Raw genomic sequence first — 13,958 nt, forward strand, 5'->3', positions numbered from 1 at the left:
GATGTATAAGATAATTTAGCGAATAAAGCAGAGTGGGCTAAAGAAGGAGAATGAGGAGGAGGAAAAGGTCTCGCTGGCATCATATCATCATTCGCGAGTATATATATGTTGATATATGAAGAGTATTTAGCACCATCGCGTGCAAAGAGCCGATTATCTCGAGCGATCGTGGACGCTACTTGAAGCCCAAGTACTGCGCTCGAGGCATTAATTTTCGTGACGGCTCTCTCGCACTCTATATTCACTCCTCCCTTGTGCTTGTGCTTGTGCTTGTGCTTGTGCTTGCATGCCTGCCTTTCTGCTGCCAGATACTCTCAACCCTATTTTACGGGGTCCAAATAGCCCAAATTCACTTCCACATCATATCAGCATGCAGGCATCATGCATACGGGCAGACAAACACACATCACACGGGATATGTACTTACATTGTATACCTATACAACAAACAAGCCTATATGTGCCGTGCAAGACCCTTTGTACCTCTTTCAATCCTTCCCACGCTCGGCTTTAATATCCTCACTCGTTATTACGATACAAAAGCTGTATATGATAATGCCTAAGTTGGGAAATTCTCCATGAATATGGTGACAAAGTCCGCAATAGGACGCTGCCTTTTTAGTCCAAAAAATTCGTTCCACGCTCGCTTTATAGAGCTTGCAAAAAATTTCTTTTCAGTGAAATATTTCCATGAACTTTTTCAATCGTATCTTTTGAATCTCATCTGCAGGGTGATAGAGGATATTTTTTTATACTTTGATTATTAATCCTGCTGGCCAATTTTTGTAAGATAAGGTTTCTTTCTATATTGTAGAAAAAGAAATATAGAAATTCAGTGAATTAATTACTTTTTTATTTTTTTGGTTGTAAAATCTGGAAGGATTTTAATTTCAATTTTAAAGTTATAGGGTTTAGTGATAATTAAATTGTCAGTTTTAATGAATGTAGCCAGGTAATTTCCGACTAAAAATCAATGAAAATTATATTTCAATAAAAATGCTAATTTTTACCATTAACAAATAAAATTTAATATTTTTGAAAATTATAACAATTAGGACTTATTTTAATATTGTTGAATAATTTTGGCATACTTAAACGTTTTAAAATAATTTAAACATCTTTAATAATTAAGATCAATTACAAGAGTTTTATTTTAAAATTAACATAAATATCCATCTCAAATACAAAAATATATTAAGTAAAGTAAAATATAAGAAGTTTAATTATTTAATTAAGTATTATTATACCATGTTACCGCTCATACTTGAAATTTCAATTTTGGCAATAGTAAAAATAATTATTTTTGTTAATATTATATTGTATTTTTTTAGTACTAATTTATTTAAAAAAAAAAAAATAGTTAAATATCTGTTGACATGAGTACTAATTGATTTTTAACTTAAAAAAATGAAAATTTCACTAATAACAATAACTTTCGACTCTATTTTTTTATATTTTAACCAAATATTAATATTTTACTCTCGTACTCATCTTTTGATTAATTTAATTAATTAAACTTCTTCCGGGTCCATAACCTGTAGAAATTAGGTAGTTTTAAAGATTAAATGATCAATAATAATTTTTCGACCATATTTTCCATTCACAAATATCAAAATTAAAAAAAGCTAGACAAAAGGTATAGTGTTATTCAATAAATAACATTTTTTAAAAATTGACTTTTAATCGAGCCATAAATTGCGCCAACACAATCAAAGAGCAATCAGGAAAAGTAATTGGTCTTCCGAAGTTTGAATAATATCGCTATACTTCTGCTTTCGAACAAATATTCATCGCATGATTGTTTTCGCTTCGAAATTTAAATTGAAGTTGAAAACCCACAAATAGTTTTTTACGATTGTGTGTGAGTTATAACAATGAATACCGCAGTAGTAGCTTTGGCTTAAATAATATAAAGCCAAAGTAAATAGTTATTTCGGTACATCGCCTGGAGTACAAATGTTATCTGGCATTTGAATTTCCATTTAAAAGCTAGCATAGAAGTTATGCATCATTTGGTAGCATATTCCGAATTCAAAATAGAAACACTTCCAACGATGTAGCGCAACTAAAGCGTCCATTTAGTAACCGAGAGAGCGTCAAAGTAACAAAATGTCGGTCCTTCTCTCGAGGCAGTTTTAGATCGCGTCTGGCATCCAGTGCCTGGACCTCCTCTCGAGACGCTGGAGAACTGAATTGTTAATTCTGATTATACTCACGGACGCTATAATATATAATAGAATGGCCCTGGTCATACTAACATACTCATTACACTGACTTAACTTTGCATTGGGTGGGTTCAGTTCACTTTGACTGCACTCCTCACTATCTGTCTCTCTCTTTTTCACTTGTTCATTCATTCTCTTTCTGCTTTTACCCTTAACTTAATGTATTCTCATTTGTGTCATGACCGCTTTATGCGAGATACTCTCTCAGTAAAATAACTTCAAGCAGTTACACAAGTCGTTAGTTTTGTTATATAATTTTTCAATTTATTTTAATGATGGTGATTTTGTTTTTAACTTTTGATAAAGAAGTAGTTATAATATAGAACAAAAATAATTGAAGACAAAATTCAAGATAAAAAACAAGACAAAAAATAAATTGCGTTGAATTTTGTCTCGTTTTTATCATGTTTAATATTCTAAATTTTGTTGAAAAAAAAAAAAAAAAAATACACAAGATTAAACCTATAATATGCAAAATGTATATCTATGTACATACTACAGTTTAAACTTCGTCATATCAAATTATACGTCGACGAGTAAAAAATCGATTAGTTTGAAAATCTGAGAATTATTCAAGAATATAAAAGGAAAAGAAATTTGTTTTCGATTACCGAATACTGTCGATTACTTATATTCTATACAAAGTATCTGGCTCTAATTTATTATTATTATTTTCTTGATTAAAAAAAAAAATAATAATAATAATAATAATAATAATAGAATTAATTAAAATACAATTAATTATACTTTACCGTTCTGAAACGGATTGATGTTCAATAAGAATGAAATTTGAGTAAAGTTATTTGGAATGCTATATAGAGTACATTATATTACTGAGATATAATTACTTTGTTACTTACTCAAGTTAAGTGTTATAAAGAGAAAAGATGAATGGGACTTAAATAACTTGGAAGAGTCTAGCCGTGTCGAGTCACTAATTAAACTCACTTTTATAAACTTTCAAAGTTATACTGTGTCTGGAAAAGTGATACGTATAAATATACTAAGAATAGGAGAAGCGCAATGTAAGTCTATTGTACTTATTTAAATACCAAACTTTCAGAATTTAATTAATATTTCATTTTATTAATTTTCAAATTAAAGTGCTATAACATTATTATATCTCGAGTATAAGTATTATTATATTAACGGTTTTTATAAAATACAATCCGCTGGATATGATCCCGCTAAGGCGATATAAACGTCTTGTAACCGAGATTAGAGCGGTCATATTGTCCATAACGGAGTAATTGTAATATACGGTCGCCTTTTGTACATACCTGGCTATTAAATTCCGTACAAATTTATCTCACTACACGCGTTATCTGATACCGGGTATCGAAGGAGAAGATCTTAAAACTAGTGGGGTGAATTCTGATTTTTTTTTTCTAGAGCTTTGACAGATGGTAGATTGAAAATTAAAAGAACAAAAAATTCATTCACCGATAATTATATGAAAAAATATTTCTAATCATCAAAAATAACAACGTATACAACTTTGATTACTCATCAAAGCAAATATCAACTATCGAGTGCTCAATAATTACCGAGTCGAATAATAATTATCCACAAAAAAATAAAATTAAAAAAAAAATATGAATAAAGTTAATGAAAGCTTGGATCTAACGTATCTGTTATTTAATCTCTTCTTCTATTTTATAAACTTTTTTTATTTTTCCTATACTCCCGCTCGTACTCATCGCGGTGAACTCATCGCTCTGCAATTATTGCAACGCGGTCAGTGCGATATTATCTATAATCAGCGAGATACCAGTGAATTATTGCAGAGTCAGCAGAAACTATAAATTAAAAGCTTAAAAACTCATGAATGGGTTTCTTCTTAAATTAATCTACTAATTATCATTCGATTTAATTATTGATCGACCATCAAATAGAGAAACATAAATAACATTGAATAATTTTTTTCACTTGTGGCACACTGAAACAAATTTTCTTTAAAAGTTACCATGAAAACGACAGTAACCATGAAAAATTTTGCTGTTTCTGATATCATTACAATTTTTTTAGTTATTATTCATAAATACCATTTAAAAAATTTTGAAAAGTATTATTCATTTTACTTACAAACAAAAAATAAACGAGAAAAATTTATGAGATCAATAATTATTTTTTTCTATTTTAATATTAAAAATTACAATAAAATAAAATTTTTTTTATTGAAACTATTAAAAAATAAACTGGACTCTCCAGTAAACATGAATTTAAGTAATGGTACTATCCACCTATTTTGAGGCAGCGCTGCAATCGCTGAAAACTTCCTAGCTGTATAAAAAATTACACATTTCAGTCATCAGTTGTTGCTCAATTATAATTCTAACAAACTTACAATTTAAAATTCGAACAAACTTACAATTCTAAAAAACTTCTATACAATTATGAATTTAACAACATTTTATGCAATTAGTTAAATATTATGTGTAAAAATGTACTTTAATGACATTCATCATTTCTCGTAATTATTAACTATTATTCTATATATATTTTCAAGTGAAGTAACCTTAAAAAAATTAATTAAACGCTCTATCTTACTAAATTAAAATCTAGTTTTTTCAAAATATAAAACCTATAAAATTTATAACAATATTTTATTAATAACAATATGTCCAATAATAAGTCTATTACATGTGAGCAGTAGCTAAATTAAAATTTTTAACTTCCCGCTAAGAAAATCGAAGATTTTCAAAAAATCGGGAAGTTATTGTTTTCACCCCGTTTTGCAAAAATCGAGTTTTCATCAGATCTCGACGTTTGAAGGTCACAGGAAGCTTCCCTGACTATCCCCGCGAGGTTGTCACGGTGTCTGTGTGTGTGTGTGTGTGTGTGTGTGTGTGTGTGTGTGTGTGTGTGTGTGTGTGTGTGTGTGTGAAAGTATGTGAACCGCTTATAACTTTTGAACGGCTTGACCGATTTCATCGCGGTTGGTGCCATTCGAAAGGGCTTGACCAAACTTAGATTTTGAAAACTATTTGGGCCGATTCAGATCAATAGATTTTGAGAAATCGTAAAAAAACTGAAAAAAAAAATTTTTTTCAAATGTGGTTTTTTTGGAATAACTTTTAAACGGCTGAAAGGTTCAATTCCAAAAACTAATCAGCTCTTAACCTCAAAAAACCACGTCGATCGCCACCAGTCCAGTCAAAATCGGTTGATTCGTTCGAGAGATATCGTGAACGAAAGAAAACTGAAAAAAGTGTTTTTTCGGAATAACTCCAAAATTCCTAGCGCGATCAATTCAAAATTTAAGATTCTTTGTGAGGCTTGAAAAACTGCGTCGAATGCTTCTAACCGCGTAAAAATCGGTTTATTCATTCAAAAGTTATTGCGGTTTAAAAATTCAAAAAATAGTGTCTTATCAAATCTCTATCAGACTTTTGAGCTCGAAGAGCTTTAAAGCATAGGAAAGCAATCTTTTTGAGCTCGGAGAGCTCAAAATAACCCATAAATTGTATTTTTGAGCTCGAAGAGCTCAAAAACGTCATTGGTGCAATTTTAAGCACCTAAGTATGAAATTAGCGGGAAGTTGCAGGGATGGCCTTCAGGGTCAACCGTTTTCCTAATTTTTTTTATTTTATGGTCGAATCCGGTAAATTTTACTATCATAACTTTTAAGAGTATTGTTGTTAGAAAATTTCTTTTCATGTATTTTAATTTTCTTTTAGTATAATGATGCAATAAGGTAAAAGCCCCAATAGATGATCACGTACCAGTATATGATCATATATTGGGGCTTTTACCTTACTACACAGAAAAAAAAATTTACTTGAATCAAGTGAATAATTTTGAAGAATTTTATCTTCTTGATTTGAGTAAAAAAATTCTTAAACTAAGAAATTAAGTAAATTTTACTTGATCCAAGAATTTTTTGTCTTGATCCAAGACAATGAAACGCTTTAAAATTACTTTCTTACACTGTAAAAAATTTTCTGTCATTATTTAAAGTGTAAAAATTTTTGTGTAGAATATTACGCTCTAGTGTATAGAATTTTACATTCTCATGTGTTGATTTAACGCTCTAGAATGTGGAATTAACATTAGTTTGTGTAAAAACAGTCAGAGTAACACAAATATTTGGGTCAAATTTGATGAAAATTCTTTTACTGTGTGGTTTACGAATTTTGTTCTTGATTCAAGTTAATTTTTTTTCTGTATATTACTATTAATAATAATTTTCTTAGATAAGGAATATTTCTTTTAAATCAAGTGATTTTCTCCGTATAGCAAAAAAAAGAAAAACACAAAGAAGAAGCTGCCAATAAAAAGCTATTAATAAAAAATAAAAACTCAAATTGTCTCGCACTGAATCTCGACCCTGGATCACTAAACCGCGATCTTAATTAACTTGGATTATTTATAAGAATGTCTGGGGATCGAGGGTTGGCAATCGGCAATCGCATCTATAGTATGCCTTCGGCGAATCTTCCCCGATGCATTATATAAACACGTACACATAGAAATACAAATCCACGTAGGAAGAATAGTTACCGAGTATCTATCGAGTACACATAATAGAATAAATAAAATAAAACAAAATAACCGTCTATGTAAAGGGGCTTTAAAAATTAGAGCTGGACTTATCAGCGGGAAGATTGGAAGGCTATAAATTTATGTATGTTGAATACTTAACTCGTAAGATTATTTATTTAATGGATTATTTTTTTCCCATTCTGTTTTATTCAACGAACCGCTTCTATCACGTGGCCCAAGTTCCTAGATATCGTGAGATCTCCGTCCTTTTACGTGTTTCTGGACTATTTTTACCCTAGTGAGCCACCGATAATCCGAAGAAAAGGCGTACCGTATAAAAAACTTTTATCAGCAATCAAAATATTTCTAGTGATGATAATTAACTTTTTAGGCCTCACAATGAAAGGAACAAGTAGATTACAGGTATTTATCTAAATGCGGAAAATAACGCATTTAACTTGAGGATTTATTTTTTAAAAAGTGTGAAATTTAAATACTTATATTTTTAAGCGGTGTAATCCTAGTGGGAGATTAAGGGATTTAAATTCTGTCGTATTCTTAGTGTCAGCAAACTGCATTATGAAAATTGAGCTGGTTCTTTCTCTTTCACTCTCCCAGAATAAGATTAAAAAAGTATCTATATTAAATACAATAATAAAAGTAACTCTTTTTTTATAATTATAAGATAAAAATATACAAAAGCTTTAGTATTAGATTGGCTTAATAAGTCACTTCTGAAATTACACCTGACTTGAGGCTAGTTAATGTTGGAGAAAAAATAAAAAAAAATATATACTGACAGATTAATTAATTTTGTAAAATAAAATATTAAATTGTGAAAAATTTTATGATTTTGAATCAAACCTAAGTTCTTTAAAAAAATTTTTTTTTTTATTGAAGTTAATTTAATTTAGAGGAAAAATTTTTTTATTTAATTCTAATTTATGAAATTTTTGAATTTTGAAAAATAAAAAAAATTTCAAAGTTATTGTTTTGGATTTAATTTTCAAAACTCAAATTAAAATTTTTATCTGATTTAATTTTTAAGTCAACCGAGTTTTTTCAAAAAATAAAAAAATAGTTATTTTCGATACATATGCGCAAAGGGTAGGGATTTTGACGGCTTGAAGTGACGTCGCAAGCTTGAGGCTATGGGTGCATTATTATCAAGACCGAGTTATTTATTCGGACGAGCGTAGCGAGTTTGTCAGGGTCCCTATTTTTGAGCATAAAGTATCGAACATAATTTTTTGTCATATCAATTGCGGAAGTTAACTCCAAAACCAAGTGTGTTATTTAGTGCATTATTTTAACACCCACGGAGAAAAAAATTTTGCTATAGGAACTCTATAGTAGTTAGTTAGTTGTAAAAAGTTCCAGTAGTTTAACGTTTTCTTATGGTAACAATACCGTTTGGCTCCTGCAAATCTACATCGTTGAGCTCTGATAGCTAAACGTTATTTACCTCTCACAACTCTACAGGATCGTTCTAAGACTATAACAAATTTTTGGCAGTCTGATTAATAATTTTTTTTACGATTTAGCATTGATAATTTAATAAATAAATGCGACAGAACGAATTTATATTGCCAACAATAATTGTATATGACAAATAAGAATAGTATTATAATAGAAATAAAATAATAATAGAACTTATATTACAAATAAAAATTATTTGTAAAATAAAAATATGATCATCACAAAATTATCTTATTTTCTTGATTATGTTAATAAATATTGGACATAAAATCACTACCGTATATGCACAAGAAAAGATAAATAAACGAAAACAAATTTTATTTTGTGTTAAATGGGGTCTTTTGAATGTATTCCGATAACTTATTACTTATCACAATATATTCAACTAATAAATTTAATTAACAATCACTGCAAATGAACCTTGAAAAACCACAAATACAAAACTGTTCTAACGAAATTCAATTTGACAAAAAAAAAAAAACCTATTTCCTTAAATAAATAAACTGGAAACTTAATTGTCCTCATATATTTTTAATAATATGGATGAGTAACAAAATAATTCTATTTGTCATTTGAGAAGGTTATGAAATATGTCAGCGCACTCCACTACTGCGCAACGTAGGGCGCTCCCAACTATACCGTTTGGCTCTGAGAACAATCCCGTAGAGCTCTGAGAGCTCAACAACATTGAGTTATCAGAACTAAATAACATTATGTTACTGTAACTCTACAACGAATAGTAAACTGTGTATAGTTGTGGTAACTCTACAGTTAGGTTACCAGAAAAAATAGTATATTACAACCCAAGGCCAGAAAGTTGGATTTCCTGGCGTATGGGATATGATGGCCTCAGCTACGCCTCGGCCATCATATCACATACGTCAGGGTATCCAACATTCTGGTCATGGGTTGTATACTATTTTTTTTGCTTTCCAGCCGAAAGTACGTAACCCCGTGGAAGGGGTTTTGCAAAACCGAGGCGAAGCTGAGGTTTTGCCGGGCGTGAGGGGGGCGCCGCCCGACTTTCGCAAAGCCGAGGCTTTGCTGGTCGGGGCGGGTATATAAAAAAAAAAAAAAATAAAAGTTAATAAATTGAAAAAAAATGTTATTTTAAACTTTACTAACAAATGCTCTGATTAAGAGTGATATCATGCACAGAATTTGTCACAAATATTTAAACTCATTCTAATTACAGAATTTATTTTTTTAAGTTGATTAAAAATAAGTTTTTAATTAGTAATCGACGGCTAAGAAAGATTGAAATGAAATTATTACAAGTTTGTAGAGTACATGGATCGTTTTATATACATTGCTTTACTAAATATCAAAATATAAAAAAAAAAGCAAATAAAATTCACAAAACTATTATGTTTTATTTTTTAAACTTTTTATATAAATTATTTGTGCAGTATTATTATTAAATAGTTCATTAACAATGATCTATTTAAAAATTATTTTTATTTTTTTGACATTTTTTGGTTATTTTGTGCGCTGACATGTTACATACAGACGATGTTGTGACTGTTATATATACAGTTGAAACTCGCTGTATAGGCCGGTCGCGCCACGAAAATACGAAAGAAAGCGAGGTTCTGTGCTGCCGAGCCAGAAAATATGCGTAGCGCGCATGCGTTAGAGCAGGCCATAAAAGTTGCTCTTCCTGGAGTAAATTGCTGCCAGGAAGAGCGTACTTTCGGCTAGGAGAGCAAGAAATAGTATATTACACACCTGTGGCAAGAAAATGAGAAATGTCTCAGAACACATATATGTCGACCTCGGCTTCGCCTCGGGCAACATATATGTGTTCTGAGACATTTCTCATTTTCTTGCCACAGGTGTGTAATATACTATTTTTTGCCCTCCGGGCGGAAAGTGGCAACTTTCGTCCCGCTGCGCTAAACAAAGTTGCCGCTTTCCGCCTTCGTCGAGCAAAAAAATAGTATACACTCCACGGGAAGTAAATAAGAAAGCCTCAGATCACATGTTTGTCAACCTCGGCTTCGCCTCGGCCGACAATTACATGTGATCCGAGACATTTCTTACTTTACTTCCCTAGGTGTGTAATATACTATTTCCGTGCACATCAAGTGTGTACTATGCTTTGACAGCATAAGCAAACTATAGAATTTTAACACACCATAAAACGTGTAAAAAGTGACTACAAAAAAGTATAGTTAGCTTACGGCATTAAATAAGGAACACACTTCATGTGTGTTAAAACAACGCACTTAGGTTTTACTGTGCTGGATTTGAGAGAACAGTCAAGAATGTTCAATTACTGTTTAATTTATTTAAAGGCACAAGAATTATGTCACACGATATTACATAGCGATGGGTTAAACGCACGTATATGTTGAAGTTCACTGTAAATCCAAGTGTTTTAACAAAACACACATAAAGAGTTTTGTTCCAATCTTGAAGCATTGTAGTCACTTTTAAAACACTTCCATGTGTTTTAATTTCCCATGTTAAATTCCCATTTGTAGTCAATTTTAAAACACTTCGATTTACAGTGTTGTTTACAAGATTCAACTGTCGCTAAGATTCTTTTTGCGATTTTTATTCACCTAGCGGATGTTTATCAAATTAAAAGATAATTCGAATCATCTATAGCGTATTTTAGCGTAGTCGTGCAGAAATGTAAAGACAGATAGAGAGAGAGAAATTACTTTTCGATACTAGTGCGAGGTAAATTAACTTAACTATAGATTGCCAGAAATAGTATTCTTTGCGCCCTCTGTGTGTTGCTCGAAAATCCAATTTTCGCGGTTGATATGTCAAAAAAATATTTTTTAAAAAACTTTCAAATTTTTTAGATTTTTCCTCTTGAATGAAGTTAATTTCTTTTTCCTTAAAAGTGAAAAACTTTGAACTATTCTATTCAGCTAAGACAAAAAAAAAAATAAAAATATAAATAGAAAGAATGAAACAGAGCGAAATATAAATTCAACCAGTAAATTCCACCTGAAGAATTACCAACAAGTGAAGTCAACTTCCAGTAAGGACTTAACATTAAATACCTCGCGTACTTCTCAAGTAGTTCTATCTCTCCTTCAAGTAGACTCTTCCCCTTGAACAAGTTTAACAACGAGAAAACATTCATTAGAATTTAGATATTCATGGAGTTGTAACACTACACACAACAACCGTCTGAGCTTACTGATTAAGCAATAGACTGCCAACTTTATCGCCCGCAGATTATTAAATCCAGAATCCACAGTTAAAAACGCCGCGCACTGTCATCCGGGCGCCAAACTAACTAATAAAGTAAATAAAATAGTTCCAACGTAATGCTGCGATACGTAAATTAGTATTACGGTTAATAACACTTTACCGTCTTAAGCCAAAGTTGTTACAATCCGGGATAAAACGGAATTAACTATATTTATATATATACACAGTTGGTAATCGAGTTTATCAAGATTTCAGAGTTTCATTCTTTACCGTGTTAAAGTAAACCAAAACATATTTATACTTTTCTAAACTTATATACGCTACCCTCTTTTCACCTTATTTTTTTCATTATTATTATTTTTTATCATTATCATTATTATTATTATTATTATTGTTTCTACTCTTTTCCTCATAGTTTTTCCTCTTGCTGATTCTTATATATCCTCAGCAGTAGCAGCAGGCCCGGCTGCTGCACGTACACGAAAAACTTTTTCGATTTAGCCACTAAGCCAAGCAAAATATCACCGATATATCTCGCCGGCTTATTATCAAATAACTCTCCCTTGTCCTTGTGATTATGTGTAATAACCTATTTTTTTTAATTTAGTGCACATAACTAGTGTTTAGAGCCGTTGCGGGGTTGAAAAAAGAGAATTTATTGTTGACAACTCGATGAACTATTGAATATTTTATAAGAAAAAAGAGCGATTCGAGTATAAAAAGAAATGAACTAGAGAAAAGGGATTATTTCGAAACAAAAATATAGATTTTTGGGACTACCAAAAACTTGGAAAAGTAAAATTTCATCAAATAGATGAAAATAATAAGAGAATTTTGGTTTACAAAAACACACGGAAAAAAGTAAACTGTAATATTCACTCGGATTCCGGTTAATTTTTATAGTTTCAAACAGTAAAGCGGACCAGGGTGGCAAAAATATAAATATTACAGAACTTAATGTAGAAAGTATAAAAGCCACAATTTATAATTTAATATCCAAAATAAGTGATTAGTAGCTGTCACTATAGTAAATAACGACTCTTTTATCTTAAAAAATTACAGTTTCAAACAGTAAAAATTGCCATTTTAATATATAGTCCATATTATGAGAAGGGGAACTCAGATGAAAGAGAAGGGGGTCTCACTCTGGAAGAATTTAACATTTGAAACAGTAAAAATTATATTTTTAAAATATACATTTTACCAGTCCAAGCAAGTCAATAATTATAGTTTGATTTTTAGCGTTGCGTTTAAAATTTACTATTTTACTTTGTCAATATTGACGTTGCTTTTATTAGAAATTTACTAACTTTATTTTATACTTTTTACATATCATAAGATCATTTTTTAGGTACCAAATGATAAATATCAAAGTCTGAATTCTTAATTATTATACTATAACATTTTAGACGTTCACATAGCGAATATTACTGTTTGAAATAGTATTTTATTCCATGTAAAGAGTAAATTGTAACGTTTAAATGGTAAATATTATAAAGTGAATAGTAAAATCACGATTTTACTGTTTGAAATGGTAATTTTTAGCAGTTGATCATTACTTATTATAAATCGACTGTTATTTATTACAGCTTACTTTTTTCCATGCAAGTAAACCAGGAAATTGATCCTTAACAAGCTTTTAGATGTATCTTACAGAGATTTGATGTAATCGCGTTCAAAAGCTGTTTGAAAAGAAAACTATTAAAAGTGTAATGGTTTATATTTTTTGAAAATTTTGAATGCTGTAATTTTTCCACTATCCGACTGATTTGGCTCATCTTCAAACTCGATCTCGAGACTCTTCCAAAGAATAAATATGTTCAGTTTCATTCAGACCCGTTAAGAATTATGAAAGCTATCTTCGTAACAAGCCGCGTTAAGTCGAATAAATACATACATTTATAAACTTTGAATAGAATGTATTTTTGAAGCTAACCGACGGACTGAATAGGAAAATAGCAAAATTTTTTATAAGGACAAATGCAATAGTTAGATTTTCATGAAATTTACTAAAAATGAATAATTAAGATTGTTTATTAGCATTGAGCTGATACTTATTATAAATAATTCCTTTTCAAATTCGACTAAATCAACAACATCTCGTTCAAGTTTTTCCCTATAAAACTTTTTGACTTTATGGTTTTTAGAAAAAACTTCAACGACCTTATAAACAAACTTCTTGTACGCATCGTAGTCATTTCCTTTTTAATCACGATATTTATCAGACAATTTTTCCCCTAGCAACAAATCACCTGGTAAGATCTTTAATTACTATGATTAAATTTGAATAAAGTTTTATAGATCATAAATTATGATTCATAATGATCGATTTATGATTGCATAATTCATTATAAATTGGTGAAAAAAATTAATGATATGCAATAAAGCTCACCCCAATGTCATCATCCATAGCGCCGACGTATGGAAATATATTTAATTGGTAAAAAATATGGTAGAACGTTAATTGGAAACAATAATTATCTATTTTTTCCTAATTATAAGCATCTTCATCCCACTCTTCAGGGTCTAGTGTAATTAGCAAGTTTTTGCTACGATATTTACTAGTAACTCTATTGATAAAAATTGATTTTTAAAG

The 13,958-nt window shown here is 30.3% G+C and overlaps 1 protein-coding gene across 3 annotated transcripts in view; it reads right to left on the bottom strand.

Annotated features, from left to right (window-relative positions):
• Nucleotides 1-13,958, bottom strand: part of LOC123265477 (CCR4-NOT transcription complex subunit 6-like) — a 602,565-nt gene that overhangs the window by 58,243 nt on the left and 530,364 nt on the right. The gene's annotated exons all lie outside the window — the stretch shown is intronic.

This window comes from Cotesia glomerata, linkage group LG5 (genome assembly GCF_020080835.1).
Source record: "Cotesia glomerata isolate CgM1 linkage group LG5, MPM_Cglom_v2.3, whole genome shotgun sequence".
Taxonomy (NCBI): Eukaryota; Metazoa; Arthropoda; class Insecta; order Hymenoptera; family Braconidae; genus Cotesia; species Cotesia glomerata.